Below are 21,386 nucleotides of genomic sequence, written 5' to 3'. Positions count from 1 at the left end.
CAATACATGGTTAAAAGAGAATAACACTAAACAATAAAACCCTGGCCCAGGCATATTTTGTAAACATAACAATACATAGTTAAAAGAGAACACCACTAAACACTAAAACCCTGGCCCAGGCACATTCTGTAAACATAACAATACATGGTTAAAAGAGAACAACACTAAACACTAAAACCCTGGCCCAGGCACATTCTGTAAACATAACAATACATGGTTAAAAGAGAACAACACTAAACACTAAAACCCTGGCCCAGGCACATTCTGTAAACATAACAATACATGGCTAAAAGAGAACAACACTAAACAATAAAACCCTGGCCCAGGCACATTCTGTAAACATAACAATACATGGTTAAAAGAGAACAACGCTAAACACTAAAACCCTGGTCCAGGCATATTCTGTAAACATAACAATACATGGTTAAAAGAGATCAACACTAAACAATAAAACCCTGATCCAGGCACTTTCTGTAAACATAATAATACATGGTTAAAAGAGAACAACACTATACTATAAAACCCTGGTCCAGGCACATTCTGTAAACATAAAAATACATGGTTAAAAGGGAACAACATTAAACAATAATACCCTGGTCCAGGCACTTTCTGTAAACATAACAATACATGATAAAAAGAGAACAACACTAAACACTAATACCCTGATCCAGGCACTTTCTGTAAACATAACAATACATGGTTATTAGAGAACAACACTAAACAATAATACCCTGATCAAGGCACATTCTGTAAACATAACAATACATGGTTAAAAGAGAACAACGCTAAACACTAAAACCCTGGTCCAGGCATATTCTGTAAACATAACAATACATGGTTAAAAGAGATCAACACTAAACAATAAAACCCTGATCCAGGCACTTTCTGTAAACATAATAATACATGGTTAAAAGAGAACAACACTATACTATAAAACCCTGGTCCAGGCACATTCTGTAAACATAAAAATACATGGTTAAAAGGGAACAACATTAAACAATAATACCCTGGTCCAGGCACTTTCTGTAAACATAACAATACATGATAAAAAGAGAACAACACTAAACACTAATACCCTGATCCAGGCACTTTCTGTAAACATAACAATACATGGTTATTAGAGAACAACACTAAACAATAATACCCTGATCAAGGCACATTCTGTAAACATAACAATACATGGTTAAAAGAGAATAACATTAAACAATAAAACCCTGGCCGAGGCACATTTTGTAAACATAACAATACATGGTTAAAAGAGAATAACACTAAACAATAAAACCCTGGTCCAGGCATATTCTGTAAACATAACAATACATGGTTAAAAGAGAACAACACTAAACACTAAAACCCTGGCCCAGGCACATTCTGTTAACATAACAATACATGGTTAAAAGAGAACAACACTAAACACTAAAACCCCGGCCCAGGCACATTCTGTAAACATAGCAATACATGGTTAAAAGAGAACAACACTAAACAATAAAACCCTGATTCAGGCACATTCTGTAAACATAACAATAAATGGTTAAAAGAGAACAACACTAAACAATAAAACCCTGTTCCAGGCACATTCTGTAAACATAACAATACATGGTTAAAAGAGAACAGCACTAAAAAATAAAACGCTGGTCCAGGCACATTCTGTAAACAAAACAATACATGGTTAAAAGGGAATAACATTAAGTAACAACACCCCGGCCCAGGCATATATTTTTAAACATAACAATACATGGTTAAAAGAGAATAACACTAAACAATAAAACCCCTGACCAGGCACATTCTGTAAACATAACAATACATGGTTAAAAAGAGAACAATTCTAAACAATAAAACCCTGGTCCAGGCAAATTCTGTAAACATAACAATACATGGTTAAAAGAGAACAACACTAAATAATAAAACCCTGGTCCAGGCACTTTCTGTAAACATAACAATACATGGTTAAAAGGGAACAACATTAAACAATAATACCCTGGTCCAGGCACTTTCTGTAAACATAACAATACATGATAAAAAGAGAACAACACTAAACACTAATACCCTGATCCAGGCACTTTCTGTAAACATAACAATACATGGTTATTAGAGAACAACACTAAACAATAATACCCTGATCAAGGCACATTCTGTAAACATAACAATACATGGTTAAAAGAGAATAACATTAAACAATAAAACCCTGGCCGAGGCACATTTTGTAAACATAACAATACATGGTTAAAAGAGAATAACACTAAACAATAAAACCCTGGCCCAGGCATATTCTGTAAACATAACAATACATGGTTAAAAGAGAACAACACTAAACACTAAAACCCTGGCCCAGGCACATTCTGTTAACATAACAATACATGGTTAAAAGAGAACAACACTAAACACTAAAACCCCGGCCCAGGCACATTCTGTAAACATAGCAATACATGGTTAAAAGAGAACAACACTAAACAATAAAACCCTGATTCAGGCACATTCTGTAAACATAACAATAAATGGTTAAAAGAGAACAACACTATACTATAAAACCCTGGTCCAGGCACATTCTGTAAACAAAAAAATACATGGTTAAAAGGGAACAACATTAAACAATAATACCCTGGTCCAGGCACTTTCTGTAAACATTACAATACATGATAAAAAGAGAACAACACTAAACACTAATACCCTGATCCAGGCACTTTCTGTAAACATAACAATACATGGTTATTAGAGAACAACACTAAACAATAATACCCTGATCAAGGCACATTCTGTAAACATAACAATACATGGTTAAAAGAGAATAACATTAAACAATAAAACCCTGGCCGAGGCACATTTTGTAAACATAACAATACATGGTTAAAAGAGAATAACACTAAACAATAAAACCCTGGCCCAGGCATATTCTGTAAACATAACAATACATGGTTAAAAGAGAACAACACTAAACACTAAAACCGTGGCCCAGGCACATTCTGTTAACATAACAATACATGGTTAAAAGAGAACAACACTAAACACTAAAACCCTGGCCCAGGCACATTTTGTAAACATAGCAATACATGGTTAAAAGAGAACAACACTAAACAATAAAACCCTGGTCCAGGCACATTCTGTAAACATAACAATACATGGTTAAAAGAGAACAACACTAAATAATAAAACCCTGGTCCAGGCACATTCTGTAAACATAACAATACATGGTTAAAAGAGAACAGCACTAAAAAATAAAACGCTGGTCCAGGCACATTCTGTAAAAAAAACAATACATGGTTAAAAGGGAATAACATTAAGTAACAACACCCCGGCCCAGGCATATATTTTTAAACATAACAATACATGGTTAAAAGAGAATAACACTAAACAATAAAACCCCTGACCAGGCACATTCTGTAAACATAACAATACATGGTTAAAAAGAGAACAATTCTAAACAATAAAACCCTGGTCCAGGCAAATTCTGTAAACATAACAATACATGGTTAAAAGAGAACAACACTAAATAATAAAACCCTGGTCCAGGCACTTTCTGTAAACATAACAATACATGGTTAAAAGAGAACAACACTAAACAATAAAATCCTGATCCAGGTACTTTCTGTAAACATAACAATACATGGTTAAAAGAGAACAACACTATACAATAATACCCTGATCCAGGCACATTCTGTAAACATAACAATACATGGTTAAAAGAGAACAACACTTAACACTAAAACCCTGGCCCAGGCACATTCTGTAAACATAGCAATACATGGTTAAAAGAGAACAACACTAAACAATAAAACCCTGATTCAGGCACATTCTGTAAACATAACAATAAATGGTTAAAAAAGAACAACACTAAACAATAAAACCCTGTTCCAGGCACATTCTGTAAACATAACAATACATGGTTAAAAGAGAACAGCACTAAACAATAAAACCCTGGTCCAGGCACATTCTGTAAACATAACAATACATGGTTAAAAGGGAATAACATTAAGTAACAACACCCCGGCCCAGGCATATATTTTTAAACATAACAATACATGGTTAAAAGAGAATAACACTAAACAATAAAACCCCTGACCAGGCACATTCTGTAAACATAACAATACATGGTTAAAAGAGAACAATACTAAACAATAAAACCCTGGTCCAGGCAAATTCTGTAAACATAACAATACATGGTTAAAAGAGAACAACACTAAACACTAAAACCCTGGCCCAGGCACATTCTGTAAACATAACAATACATGGTTAAAAGAAAACAACACTAAACACTAAAACCCTGGCCCAGGCACATTCTGTAAACATAACAATACATGGCTAAAAGAGAAACACACTAAACCATAAAACCCTGGTCCAGGCACATTCTGTAAACATAACAATAAATGGTTAAAAGAAAACAACACTAAATACTAAAACCCTGGCCCAGGCACATTCTGTAAACATAACAATAAATGGTTAAAAGAAAACAACACTAAACACTAAAACCCTGGCCCAGGCACATTCTGTAAACATAACAATACATGGCTAAAAGAGAAACACACTAAACAATAAAACCCTGGTCCAGGCACATTCTGTAAACATAACAATACATGGTTAAAAGAGAACAACACTAAACAATAAAACCCTGGCCCAGGCACATTCTGTAAACATAACAATAAATGGTTAAAAGAGAACAACACTAAACAATAAAACCCTGGCCCAGGCATGTTCTGTAAACATAACAATACATGCTTAAAAGAGAACAACACTAAACACTAAAACCCTGGCCCAGGCACATTCTGTAAACATAACAATACATGGTTAAAAGAGAACAACACTCAACACTAAAACCCTGGCCCAGGCACATTCTGTAAACATAACAATACATGGTTAAAAGAGAACAACACTAAACACTAAAACCCTGGCCCAGGCACATTCTGTAAACATAACAATACATGGCTAAAAGAGAACAACACTAAACAATAAAACCCTGGCCCAGGCACATTCTGTAAACATAACAATACATGGCTAAAAGAGAACAACACTAAACAATAAAACCCTGGTCCGGGCACATTCTGTAAACATAACAATACATGGTTAAAAGAGAACAACACTAAACAATAAAACCCTGGCCCAGACACATTCTGTAAACATAACAATACATGGTTAAAAGAGAACAACACTAAACAATAAAACCCTGGCCCAGACACATTCTGTAAACATAACAATACATGGTTAAAAGAGAACAACACTAAACAATAAAACCCTGGCCCAGGCACATTCTGTAAACATAACAATACATGGTTAAAAGAGAACAACACTAAACACTAAAACCCTGGCCCAGGCACATTCTGTAAACATAGCAATACATGGTTAAAAGAGAACAACACTAAACAATAAAACCCTGATTCAGGCACATTCTGTAAACATAACAATAAATGGTTAAAAGAGAACAACACTAAACAATAAAACCCTATTCCAGGCACATTCTGTAAACATAACAATACATGGTTAAAAGAGAACAGCACTAAACAATAAAACCCTGGTCCAGGCACATTCTGTAAACATAACAATACATGGTTAAAAGGGAATAACATTAAGTAACAACACCCCGGCCCAGGCATATATTTTTAAACATAACAATACATGGTTAAAAGAGAATAACACTAAACAATAAAACCCCTGACCAGGCACATTCTGTAAACATAACAATACATGGTTAAAAGAGAACAATACTAAACAATAAAACCCTGGTCCAGGCACATTCTGTAAACATAACAATACATGGTTAAAAGAGAACAACACTAAATAATAAAACCCTGGTCCAGGCACTTTCTGTAAACATAACAATACATGGTTAAAAGAGAACAACACTAAACAATAAAATCCTGATCCAGGCACATTCTGTAAACATAACAATACATGGTTAAAAGAGAACAACACTAAACAATAAAACCCTGGCCCAGGCACATTCTGTAAACATAACAATAAATGGTTAAAAGAGAACAACACTAAACAATAAAACCCTGGCCCAGGCATGTTCTGTAAACATAACAATACATGGTTAAAAGAGAACAACACTAAACACTAAAACCCTGGCCCAGGCACATTCTGTAAACATAACAATACATGGTTAAAAGAGAACAACACTCAACACTAAAACCCTGGCCCAGGCACATTCTGTAAACATAACAATACATGGTTAAAAGAAAACAACACTAAACACTAAAACCCTGGCCCAGGCACATTCTGTAAACATAACAATACATGGCTAAAAGAGAACAACACTAAACAATAAAACCCTGGCCCAGGCACATTCTGTAAACATAACAATACATGGTTAAAAGAGAACAACACTAAACAATAAAACCCTGGTCCGGGCACATTCTGTAAACATAACAATACATGGTTAAAAGAGAACAACACTAAACAATAAAACTCTGGCCCAGACACATTCTGTAAACATAACAATACATGGTTAAAAGAGAACAACACTAAACAATAAAACCCTGGCCCAGACACATTCTGTAAACATAACAATACATGGTTAAAAGAGAACAACACTAAACACTAAAACCCTGGCCCAGGCACATTCTGTAAACATAACAATACATGGTTAAAAGAGAACAACACTAAACACTAAAACCCTGGCCCAGGCACATTCTGTAAACATAACAATACATGGTTAAAAGAGAACAACACTAAACAATAAAACCCTGATTCAGGCACATTCTGTAAACATAACAATAAATGGTTAAAAGAGAACAACACTAAACAATAAAACCCTATTCCAGGCACATTCTGTAAACATAACAATACATGGTTAAAGAGAACAGCACTAAACAATAAAACCCTGGTCCAGGCACATTCTGTAAACATAACAATACATGGTTAAAAGGGAATAACATTAAGTAACAACACCCCGGCCCAGGCATATATTTTTAAACATAACAATACATGGTTAAAAGAGAATAACACTAAACAATAAAACCCCTGACCAGGCACATTCTGTAAACATAACAATACATGGTTAAAAGAGAACAATACTAAACAATAAAACCCTAGTCTAGGCACATTCTGTAAACATAACAATACATGGTTAAAAGAGAACAACACTAAATAATAAAACCCTGGTCCAGGCACTTTCTGTAAACATAACAATACATGGTTAAAAGAGAACAACACTAAACAATAAAATCCTGATCCAGGTACTTTCTGTAAACATAACAATACATGGTTAAAAGAGAACAACACTAAACAATAAAACCCTGATCCAGGCACATTCTGTAAACATAACAATACATGGTTAAAAGAAAACAACACTAAACACTAAAACCCTGGCCCAGGCACATTCTGTAAACATAACAATACATGGTTAAAAGAGAACAACACTAAACACTAAAACCCTGGCCCAGGCACATTCTGTAAACATAACAATACATGGCTAAAAGAGAAACACACTAAACAATAAAACCCTGGTCCAGGCACATTCTGTAAACATAACAATACATGGTTAAAAGAGAACAACACTAAACAATAAAACCCTGGCCCAGGCACATTCTGTAAACATAACAATAAATGGTTAAAAGAGAACAACACTAAACAATAAAACCCTGGCCCAGGCACATTCTGTAAACATAACAATACATGGTTAAAAGAGAACAACACTCAACACTAAAACCCTGGCCCAGGCACATTCTGTAAACATAACAATACATGGTTAAAAGAGAACAACACTCAACACTAAAACCCTGGCCCAGGCACATTCTGTAAACATAACAATACATGGTTAAAAGAAAACAACACTAAACACTAAAACCCTGGCCCAGGCACATTCTGTAAACATAACAATACATGGCTAAAAGAGAACAATACTAAACAATAAAACCCTGGCCCAGGCACATTCTGTAAACATAACAATACATGGTTAAAAGAGAACAACACTAAACAATAAAACCCTGGTCCGGGCACATTCTGTAAACATAACAATACATGGTTAAAAGAGAACAACACTAAACAATAAAACCCTGGCCCAGACACATTCTGTAAACATAACAATACATGGTTAAAAGAGAACAACACTAAACACTAAAACCCTGGCCCAGGCACATTCTGTAAACATAACAATACATGGTTAAAAGAGAACAGCACTAAACACTAAAACCCTGGCCCAGGCACATTCTGTAAACATAGCAATACATGGTTAAAAGAGAACAACACTAAACAATAAAACCCTGATTCAGGCACATTCTGTAAACATAACAATAAATGGTTAAAAGAGAACAACACTAAACAATAAAACCCTATTCCAGGCACATTCTGTAAACATAACAATACATGGTTAAAAGAGAACAGCACTAAACAATAAAACCCTGGTCCAGGCACATTCTGTAAACATAACAATACATGGTTAAAAGGGAATAACATTAAGTAACAACACCCCGGCCCAGGCATATATTTTTAAACATAACAATACATGGTTAAAAGAGAATAACACTAAACAATAAAACCCCTGACCAGGCACATTCTGTAAACATAACAATACATGGTTAAAAGAGAACAATACTAAACAATAAAACCCTGGTCCAGGCACATTCTGTAAACATAACAATACATGGTTAAAAGAGAACAACACTAAATAATAAAACCCTGGTCCAGGCACTTTCTGTAAACATAACAATACATGGTTAAAAGAGAACAACACTAAACAATAAAATCCTGATCCAGGCACATTCTGTAAACATAACAATACATGGTTAAAAGAGAACAACACTAAACAATAAAACCCTGGCCCAGGCACATTCTGTAAACATAACAATAAATGGTTAAAAGAGAACAACACTAAACAATAAAACCCTGGCCCAGGCACATTCTGTAAACATAACAATACATGGTTAAAAGAGAACAACACTAAACACTAAAACCCTGGCCCAGGCACATTCTGTAAACATAACAATACATGGTTAAAAGAGAACAACACTCAACACTAAAACCCTGGCCCAGGCACATTCTGTAAACATAACAATACATGGTTAAAAGAAAACAACACTAAACAATAAAACCCTGGCCCAGGCACATTCTGTAAACATAACAATACATGGCTAAAAGAGAACAACACTAAACAATAAAACCCTGGCCCAGGCACTTTCTGTAAACATAACAATACATGGTTAAAAGAGAACAACACTAAACAATAAAACCCTGGTCCGGGCACATTCTGTAAACATAACAATACATGGTTAAAAGAGAACAACACTAAACAATAAAACTCTGGCCCAGACACATTCTGTAAACATAACAATACATGGTTAAAAGAGAACAACACTAAACAATAAAACCCTGGCCCAGACACATTCTGTAAACATAACAATACATGGTTAAAAGAGAACAACACTAAACACTAAAACCCTGGCCCAGGCACATTCTGTAAACATAACAATACATGGTTAAAAGAGAACAACACTAAACACTAAAACCCTGGCCCAGGCACATTCTGTAAACATAGCAATACATGGTTAAAAGAGAACAACACTAAACAATAAAACCCTGATTCAGGCACATTCTGTAAACATAACAATAAATGGTTAAAAGAGAACAACACTAAACAATAAAACCCTATTCCAGGCACATTCTGTAAACATAACAATACATGGTTAAAAGAGAACAGCACTAAACAATAAAACCCTGGTCCAGGCACATTCTGTAAACATAACAATACATGGTTAAAAGGGAATAACATTAAGTAACAACACCCCGGCCCAGGCATATATTTTTAAACATAACAATACATGGTTAAAAGAGAATAACACTAAACAATAAAACCCCTGACCAGGCACATTCTGTAAACATAACAATACATGGTTAAAAGAGAACAATACTAAACAATAAAACCCTAGTCTAGGCACATTCTGTAAACATAACAATACATGGTTAAAAGAGAACAACACTAAATAATAAAACCCTGGTCCAGGCACTTTCTGTAAACATAACAATACATGGTTAAAAGAGAACAACACTAAACAATAAAATCCTGATCCAGGTACTTTCTGTAAACATAACAATACATGGTTAAAAGAGAACAACACTAAACAATAAAACCCTGATCCAGGCACATTCTGTAAACATAACAATACATGGTTAAAAGAAAACAACACTAAACACTAAAACCCTGGCCCAGGCACATTCTGTAAACATAACAATACATGGTTAAAAGAGAACAACACTAAACACTAAAACCCTGGCCCAGGCACATTCTGTAAACATAGCAATACATGGTTAAAAGAGAACAACACTAAACAATAAAACCCTGATTCAGGCACATTCTGTAAACATAACAATAAATGGTTAAAAGAGAACAACACTAAACAATAAAACCCTGTTCCAGGCACATTCTGTAAACATAACAATACATGGTTAAAAGAGAACAGCACTAAACAATAAGACCCTGGTCCAGGCACATTCTGTAAACATAACAATACATGGTTAAAAGGGAATAACATTAAGGAACAACACCCCGGCCCAGGCATATATTTTTAAACATAACAATACATGGTTAAAAGAGAATAACACTAAACAATAAAACCCCTGACCAGGCACATTCTGTAAACATAACAATACATGGTTAAAAGAGAACAATACTAAACAATAAAACCCTGGTCCAGGCAAATTCTGTAAACATAACAATACATGGTTAAAAGAGAACAACACTAAATAATAAAACCCTGGTCCAGGCACTTTCTGTAAACATAACAATACATGGTTAAAAGAGAACAACACTAAACAATAAAACCCTGATCCAGGTACTTTCTGTAAACATAACAATACATGGTTAAAAGAGAACAACACTAAACAATAATACCCTGATCCAGGCACATTCTGTAAACATAACAATACATGGTTAAAAGAGAACAACACTAAACACTAAAACCCTGGCCCAAGCACATTCTGTAAACATAACAATACATGGTTAAAAGAGAACAACACTAAACACTAAAACCCTATTCCAGGCACATTCTGTAAACATAACAATACACGGTTAAAAGAAAACAACACTAAACACTAAAACCCTGGCCCAGGCACATTCTGTAAACATAAGAATACATGGCTAAAAGAGAACAACACTAAACAATAAAACCCTGGCCCAGGCACATTCTGTAAACATAACAATACATGGTTAAAAGAGAACAACACTAAACAATAAAACCCTGGTCCAGGCACATTCTGTAAACATAACAATACATGGTTTAAAGAGAACAACACTAAACACTAAAACCCTGGCCCAGGCACATTCTGTAAACATAACAATACATGGTTAAAAGAGAACAACACTAAACAATAAAACCCTGGTCCAGGCACATTCTGTAAACATAACAATACATGGTTTAAAGAGAACAACACTAAACACAAAAACCCTGGCCCAGGCACATTCTGTAAACATAACAATACATGGTTAAAAGAGAACAACACTAAACAATAAAACCCTGATTCAGGCACATTCTATAAACATAACAATACATGGTTAAAAGAGAACAACACTAAACAATAAAACCCTGGTCCAGGCACATTCTGTAAACATAACAATACATGGTTTAAAGAGAACAACACTAAACACTAAAACCCTGGCCCAGGCACATTCTGTAAACATAACAATACACGGTTAAAAGAAAACAACACTAAACACTAAAACCATGGCCCAGGCACATTCTGTAAACATAACAATACATGGCTAAAAGAGAACAACACTAAACAATAAAACCCTGGCCCAGGCACATTCTGTAAACATAACAATACATGGTTAAAAGAGAACACTAAATAATAAAACCCTGGTCCAGGCACATTCTGTAAACATAACAATACATGGTTTAAAGAGAACAACACTAAACACTAAAACCCTGGCCCAGGCACATTCTGTAAACATAACAATACATGGTTAAAAGAGAACAACACTAAACAATAAAACCCTGGTCCAGGCACATTCTGTAAACATAACAATACATAGTTTAAAGAGAACAACACTAAACACTAAAACCCTGGCCCAGGCACATTCTGTAAACATAACAATACATGGTTAAAAGAGAACAATACTAAACAATAAAACCCTGATTCAGGCACATTCTATAAACATAACAATACATGGTTAAAAGAGAACAACACTAAACAATAAAACCCTGGTCCAGGCACATTCTGTAAACATAACAATACATGGTTTAAAGAGAACAACACTAAACACTAAAACCCTGGCCCAGGCACATTCTGTAAACATAACAATACATGGTTAAAAGAGAACAACACTAAACAATAAAACCCTGATTCAGGCACATTCTGTAAACATAACAATACATGGTTAAAAGAGAACAACACTAAACAATAAAACCCAGCCCAGGCACATCCTGTAAACATAACAATACATGGTTGAAAGAGAACAACACTAAACAATAAAACCCTGGTCCAGGCACATTCTTTAAACATAACAATAATGGTTAAAAGAGAAAAACACTAAACACTAGAACCCTGGCCCAGGCACATTCTGTAAACATAGCAATACATGGTTAAAAGAGAACAACACTAAATAATAAAACCCTGATTCAGGCACATTCTGTAAACATAACAATACATGGTTAAAAGAGAACAACACTAAACTATAAAACCCTGGTCCAGGCACATTCTTTAAACATAACAATACATCGTAAAAAGCAACCAACACTAAAATTATAAACCCTGGCCCAGTTATATTCTGTAAATATTACAATACATGGTTAAAAGTGAATAACACTAAGTAACAACACCCAAGCCCAGGCACATTCCTTAACCATTACAATACATGGTTAAAAGAGAACAACGCTAAACACTAAAACCCTGGTCCAGAAATATTCTGTAAACATAACAATACATGGTTAAAAGAGATCAACACTAAACAATAAAACCCTGATCCAGGCACTTTCTGTAAACATAATAATACATGGTTAAAAGAGATCAACACTAAACAATAAAACCCTGATCCAGGCACTTTCTGTAAACATAACAATACATGGTTAAAAGGGAACAACATTAAACAATAATACCCTGGTCCAGGCACTTTCTGTAAACATAACAATACATGATAAAAAGAGAACAACACTAAACACTAATACCCTGGCCGAGGCACATTCTGTAAACATAACAATACATGGTTAAAAGAGAATAACACTAAACAATAAAACCCTGGCCCAGGCACATTCTGTAAGCATAACAATACATGGTTAAAAGAGAACAACACTAAACAATAAAACCCTGGCCCAGGCATATTCTGTAAACATAACAATACATGGTTAAAAGAGAACAACACTAAGCAATAAAACCCTGGCCCAGGCATATTCTGTAAACATAACAATACATGGTTAAAAGTGAATAACACTAAGTAACAAAACCCCGGCCCATGCACATTCTATAACAAACCCAGGCATATTCTGTTATCATAACAATACATGAGCAAAAGTAATCAATAACTTTCATTTTATTGATATATATACTGTACAGTATTTTCAATCCTCTAACCCCCGATATAAGCAGAAACTGTTAAAACAGTTATCAACAACTCCCACTTTATTGAATTTTTTGAGCAGTTTAGCAGAATCTAAATTAAATTAAAACTGCTGTCCACAATCACTAATCACTATGTTAATTCAAAATGCTTTTACATCAAGTTGATACATTTAAACCCAGTTTTATCAAACCTCCAATTCCCAACATTAGCAGAAGCTATTATAACTGCTTTCCACAATAATTTATCATTATGTAAATTCCGAATTTCTTATACATCAATTTGTTTATCAGCATAAGTACAACAATTCAATCTATAATACACATAACACAAGTATTGTGTTCCTATTTGTACACAATAATGGGGTTTTAACTAAATTAGCAAAAGTAATCAACAACTTCCACTTCATTGATATATACAGTAACAGTTTTTTCAAACTTCCAACTCCCAATATCAGCAGAAACTATTAAAACTGCCGTCCACAATCCCTAAATCACTATGTAAATTCAAAATCTCTTATATATGAAGTTGTTTGTCAGTTCAAGAACCACAATTCAATTTATAATACACAAAACACAAGTAAAATGTTCCTATACATACCCAATAATTGAGTATTAACTTAATAAGCAGAAGTAATCAACATATATTTCCACTTCATTGATATACATGTATACACTGTAACAGTTTTTTCAAACTTCCAACTCCCAGTTTAAGCATAAACGATTTAAACTGCCTCCCGCAATCAGTACTCATTATGTAAATTCAAAACCTCTTATACATCAAATTTTTTGTCAGTTATAAGTACCACACTTCAATTTATAAAACACATAACACTTGCAAGTATAACGTTCCTTTTTGTACTAAATAAAGGGGTTTTAACTCAATAAGCAGAAGTAATCAACAACTATTTCCACATCATTGAAATACATGTAAACACTGTAACAGTTTTTTTTAAACTTCCAACATTCAATATAAGAAGAAACTTATTTAAACTGCTTTCCACAATAACTTATCACTATGTAAATTCCAAACTTCCTATGCATCAATTTGTTTATCAGCATAAGTACAACAATTCAATCTATAATACACATAACACAAGTATTGTGTTTCTATTTGTACACAATAATGGGGTTTTAACTAAATTAGCAAAATTAATCAACAACTTTCACTTCATTGATATATACTGTAACAGTTTTTTCAAACTTCCAACTCCAAATATCAGCAGAAACTATTAAAATTCCAAACCTCTTATACATGAAGTTGTTTGTCAGTATTAGTACCACAATTCTATTTATAATACCCATTACACAAGTATTATGTTCCTATTTGTGCACAATAATGGGGTTTTAACTCAATTAGCGAAAGTAATCAACAACCTCCACTTCGTTGATATACATGTATATACCGTAACAGTTTTTCAAACTTCCAACTCCAAATATCAGCAGAAACTATTAAAACTGCCGCATTCACTTATCACTATGTAAATTCCAAACCGCTTATACATCCAATTGCTTGTCAGTATAAGTCAGGGTTCTCAATAAGTTTCAGTTGAACCGTCTCAAAGAGTAAAGTAACCGACCTGCTTCTACTTATTCTATTTAAAATTAATTTATTTTTCAAAATTTTAACCGGCCCAATTGCCATTTGAACCATCCATTTTGGCCGGCAGCCGGTTCTTATTGAGAACACTGTAAGTACCACAATTCAATTTATAATACACAAATAAACACAAGTATTATGTTCCTATTTGCACACAATAATGGGGTTTTAACTTAATAAGCAAATTTTATTTATCAACAACTTCCACTTCATTGATATGTACAGTAACTGTTTTTTCCAACTCCCAATATCTCTGATACATAAAGTTGTTTGTCAGTATTAGTACCACAATTCAATCTATAATACACATACCACAAGTATTGTGTTCCTATCTGTACTCAATAATGGGGTTTTAACTCAATTAACAAAAGTAATCAACAACTTCCACTTTATTAATAAAAAACAGTTTTTTCAAACTTCCAACTCCCAATATCTCTGATACATCAAGTTGTTTGTCAGTATTAGTACCACAATTCAATCTATAATACACATACCACAAGTATAGTGTTCCTATCTGTACACAATAATGGGGTTTTAACTCAATTAACAAAAGTAATCAACAACTTCCACTTCATTGATATATACAGTAACAGTTTTTTCAAATTTCCAACTCCCAATATCAGCAGAAACTATTAAAACTGCCGTCCGCAATCACTATGTAAATTCCAAACCGCTTATTCATCAAGTTGTTTGTCAGTATTAGTACCACAATTCATTTTATAATACCCATTACACAAGTATTATGTTCCTATTTGTACTCAATAATTGGGTTTTAACTCAATTAGCAAAAGTAATAAAAAATTACTTCCACTTCATTGATATATACCCGGTAACAGATTTTTTCAACTTCAAACTCCTAATATAGGCAGAAACTATTAAAACTGCCGTCCACAATCATTATGTAAATTCCAAACCTCTTATACATCAAGTTGTCTGTCAGTATAAGTACCACAATTTAATTTATAATACACATAACACAAGTATTATGTTCCTTTTTGTACACACTAATGGGGTTTTACCTCAATAAGCAGAAGTAATCAACAACTTCCACTTCATTGATATATAACAGTTTTTTCAAACTTCAAACTCCCAATATCAGCAGAAACTATTTAAACTGCCGCCCACAATCACTAAATCACTATGTAAAGTCCAAACCTCTTATAAATCAAGTTGTTTGTCAGTATAAGTACATGTACAACAATTCAATTTATGATCCACATTACACAAGTATTACTTTCCTTTCTGTACTTAATAATGAGGTTTTAACAATGAGCCAAAGAAATCAACAACTTCCACTTCATTGATATACATGTATATACTGTAACAGTTTTTTTTCAAACTTCCAACTCCCAATGCAAGCAGAAACTGTTAAAACTGCCATCTTCAATCACTAAATCACTAAATCACTATGTCAATTCAAAACCACTAATACATGAAGTTGTTTCTAAGTATCAGTACCACAATTCAATTTATGATACACATAACACAAGTATTATGTTTCTATTTGTACACAATAATGAGGCTTTAACTCAATTAGCAAAAGTAATCAACAACTTCCACCTAATTGATACATACCGGTAAGTTTATTTCAAACTTCCAACATCAAATTTTTCAAACTCACCACTCGATAAAATCAGACAGTACTAAAATGCTGTCCACCAATTTCTGTCATAACACAAACTGCAGGTCCGAGCTTTTTTAAATATTGTAACTTCAAAATGCAAACAAATACTGTTTCAGGCCTTTGTAATCATCAATCCCAAATCAAAAATTGTCAAAGATAAATCACAGAAACTAGTGAGAGGAATCATGACTAATTCAACTATGGTAAATTGAAAAGAAAACACTTGAGGCATATCAAATACTGAGGTAGCCTGTTTAGTAATATTGTAAAATGGTAACTGTTGAAAGTTATAAACAAGATTAAAAAGACAGGAAAATGGATAAAAATGGAATTTTAATCTCAGCCAGGTCAATTATCCAGATGGGCTTGCTTTATTTGAAAATGAACAAGCCCTTAACAGGCATTTTACATCGGGCTTAAAGGGTTGTGCTAATTTCAATCACTTTAGAAACTCCACTTGAAGTCAAACATAATCTAATCACATATAAAAAAATAACTTATTATCCACACAAACACATATGACATAAGAATTGCATCATAGATTTTAACACAATACTGGTTATATCTAGTTATATATCACAAAGGCTAATTAATCGCCTTTCACTTCTTATACATCAACTCTTTTGTCAGTATAAAAACCACAATTTAATTTATAATCCACCTGCAAATGTTTAACATTAAAGGTATCTCTGAATTAAAAAGCTGCCAGTTGATGTTCCAGTGTATTATATGTCATTTGCAGCCCCCCCCCCTTTTAATCAACCCTCTGATAATATGACTCATATTTTGGAGACAGGGTTCCTTATACTATAGTACTATATATTTTTACCAGAAAACTGAATCCCTGTAAGTGAACTGCATATTTCAAGGCATATATATTTCTATGAGACATTTATTAGTATATGTCATATGATTCACTTGCATGAAAAATATTTCATCTCATGCATTATTATTTTATTGTAAATTCCGGGGGACAGCGGGATGGTTTTCCCCCCCCCACTGGGGGATATGGCATGTATGAGTCATAAAAAATGGATCTTATACGTAAATGTTGTGTTCTTTCAAGCAATAAACCAAAATTGGATTTTTTAAAATCAAGTTATCAAAACTGGTTCCATTTTAATGTATGGAAAATGATATTTTTACCCAAATTGGATCTCTTTAAGACTATTATTCAATATGTGTTCATGGCTTTAGAGATATCAAAACTGGATCCCATATAGTTATGCACCAGTCAATTGTGACCACGGCCCCCCACGGTCCGGGGAATAGCAGGGACTTTGATTTTCGGTCCAGCCAAGCCCAGGTAAAATCTCCGCCCTGCAGAGATGAACTGCTGGTAAAACCCCCGCCAAACGCCCCCACACCCCAGGGACCCTAGGTAAGGCCAATTTCCCGCTATATTTGGCGTGAAGACAAAACCACCGCATTCACCTGGCACTGCGGGGCCACCTGAAAAGTAAATACACTGCCCATTTCCCTGGCTATCCCCGGTATACCCCCGGACCTTGGGGGGCGGTGGTTACAATTGACTGGTGCATAATGCATAAAGCCAGTATTTAACAAATTAGTCATTTTCTACATGATCTGATTTTGAATCCCCTCCATCATTTAATAAAGAATAAATTTTCCCTTTTAACCTCCAACATGCTCTAAACAGAGCGGTCGGAGAATTTTTGATCAATCAGTAAGTAACTGTAAATCATTGTCTAATGATTATTTTTGGTTAACAACAAAAACAACATCACAAAAGATGTTAAAAAGACCATTTTGATAATGGTCCTTTATGTTTGTATGCTAAAGTATCATTTTCTACGTGAACTTACCGGTTTATCTTTGTGCTTTTGCATATTACATATGACTGTGTCCTTTTTTCCCCAGACTGATTACACTTTTTAAGGGGCATAACTGTAAAAGGCTACAGTACACTAAATTTGTGAAATCCATATGACTTAACTGGCGTTGATTACCCGCCTCAAGAACCTGTACTATATATATGTTCATAAGGTTGACTTAAATACACAAATGTCATGTGTGAAGATGCCTACGTGACAAATTTGGATACTTGCAACTTATTTAAAAGGGAAATTGTGATTTTACTCACATATCTGTGGAGTACCGTACGGTATATATATTTTACATTTGAAAATGGCAAATATAATGTTCCACTACCAGGAAGTCAAGTTGGTTAAGTACCTTTACCAGGGAGAAATCATGCAATTGTAAATTTCTTCCTTTTTATGGACGATATCCTCAAATTCTGTAATAAATATCTCACCGTCCGTGTACAACTGCAGTTATCTAAAAACTCTAATTAAAAACTAGCAAAGAAGGTAACTACAGTTTCTTAATAAGTAACAAACGAAGGGTATTTCTGCTCACATATCTGTTGAAAATGTACTCGTACTTTTAGTTCTTCGGCATGGTTACCATGGTAATGCATCGGTCGAACGTCCGCACAACGAGCCCGGGTTCGAATCTGGTGACCACTTTAATTGTGATATGGCCAAAATGGGAGTCTCTGTATAGCATAACCAACGGGATGGTTAAAACGAATGGAATTTTCCACCACCTTAAAATCCATTTTCATTTGCCAAGTCCTTACACAATAAGTCACTGTTTTTCTCTGTTACTGCCACAAATGCATATAAACCCAAAGTCTTGCGAGTGAGTCTCTAATGGTATCCACTTTGGCATCGACAAATGATAACACAAGGTGCATACGTCCGTACAAAGATCCCGGGTTCGAACCTGGTGTTGACTGGTTAAAGCAAATAAAATGTCCCACCACTTCAACATCGGAAATTAACGCGAGTATATCAGAGTACATACAGCAGTACAAAACACATACATATATGAATATATATGTCTTCATGAAATGTGTATTACGTGTATTATTAAATATATTGTCGTTTTCGTCTTTCTGAAAAAACAACAACTGCACTTCTCAAATAAGATCAACATCCATGTACAAATGATATAACAAAACTGCAGGTATTTCAAGAACAAAATTGACACAAGGAAATAAAATAAATTTAAAAGTTGACTGCAATTTTTGAATCCTGATCAATTACAATAGGCTGTTTTACTCACATATCTGTTGAAAACTGTATATCTAATACGCAAGAACATTTCACTGGACGCCAGACGTCACTGCTACCACCAATGTGCCCCTTGTGCAGAAATACCCAGATCTTCTGAAAAAGATAAAGGATGATACTTCTACTTAGTAATTTTAAATTCATTTAAAACCAGACCTTCAACATTTTTATACAATAAATCACAGATTATACTCATGAACATGTATGTTTAATTCTAGTAAAACCTTATATCTAATAGTTAATAAATATGTATTTCAACTTAATATGTACAATGTATAAGAGGATGATTGGCGTGCCAGTTTATGGAACTATGTTGCTCCCTGCTCGAACATCTCTCGTCCTTCTTATTTACACTTGTGCCTTGCATTACCTATATGTTAGGCAGTATAACTCAGTTATCAAAGCTGCACTCTCACAGATTTACCATTTTTACAACTTTTTTTTGTCCTGTAAAGAGCAAATGTTTGCGTAAATATCTACAAACCAGTGATATTAGATTGCTGACATAAAATCAGATCGTAGATTTTCGTATTTCCGTTCGAAAAATAATGTTTTATGGCTACTAACGGTTTAAGAAAAATGCGTAAAACATCAATTTTTGAATTTAAATATAAAAATCTATGATCTATCTTAATTTTTGTCAGCAGTCTTATATAACTGGTTTCAGTGGATTTCCGCAAAAATTGGCTCGTTCCAAGACAAAAATAAAAAAGCTGTCAAAACGTTCAATCTGTCAGAGTGCAGCTTTTTAGAAACCACTGCTAATTCATTGCCTCAAATCATGGAAAATAAATTAAAATCTGCCAAATGCACATCACATTTACATCAATGCGATTAGAAATAATGACATAAATGATTAAAATAACGAACACTTACTTTCCGAAGATTGGATAAAGCAAGTACAAGTAAGATATTCTTCAATCTGAACATTTGACTTTCAGTTTAAATTTTCCCTCTAAAATGACCAAACACCTTCAAACACGTGACTGATTTAAAGCTCGCGAAAGTAATTATAAGATTACCAGGTTAACTTTACCAAAAGAAACAAATTAAACAGGAAAAATTAACTCCCTTCTACACAAAAATATACACAAATCCGTTACCAGCGTTTAAATGCAATGTAACACCATTTGATTGAAGTTAAATAGTGAATATAACCCTTGATCAACTTTCAAAAGGTCATTTTTCACTCAACGAAGGGACATTACTTAACGGCCTGTGTGTGTGTGTGTGTGTGTGTGTAAGCTTATTTACACTCGCACTCGGGCCTTGTCCATTCGGCGAGTGTTCCGTTAAGATTGTTAGTCATTTTAGGTTTTTGAAGCATAGTGCATAGACAGAATGTTACCCTGGTTAGAGCCACCCTGGTTCTTTAACGTGCACCATTGTATAGCACTGTCACACGGGACCCCATTTAACGTCCCTCTCGGAAGACGATTAGTGTTTTAGAGATGCGACGGGGGATCGAACCTGCGACCCCTGGATTGATAGTCAAGTGTGTTATCTCAAGACCACGGATCCGCCACTTAACGGCCTGGGTCAGTTATATTCGTTAAATACTGATCCGTCAACACGTTGAACAGAAAAA

General features: G+C 34.2%; 1 protein-coding gene across 1 annotated transcript in view; it reads right to left on the bottom strand.

Annotated features, from left to right (window-relative positions):
- Positions 1-16,221, bottom strand: part of LOC128231111 (uncharacterized) — a 32,453-nt gene extending 16,232 nt beyond the window's left edge. Inside the window, exon 1 of the transcript XR_008260293.1 lies at positions 16,093-16,221. The gene's annotated coding sequence lies outside the window, so the exon portion shown is untranslated. The remainder of the gene's footprint in view (positions 1-16,092) is intronic.
- Positions 16,222-21,386: the final 5,165 nt, after the last annotated feature.

This window comes from Mya arenaria, chromosome 1 (assembly GCF_026914265.1).
Source record: "Mya arenaria isolate MELC-2E11 chromosome 1, ASM2691426v1".
Lineage (NCBI taxonomy): Eukaryota > Metazoa > Mollusca > Bivalvia > Myida > Myidae > Mya > Mya arenaria.
This window is presented reverse-complemented; position numbering and strand designations above follow the sequence as displayed.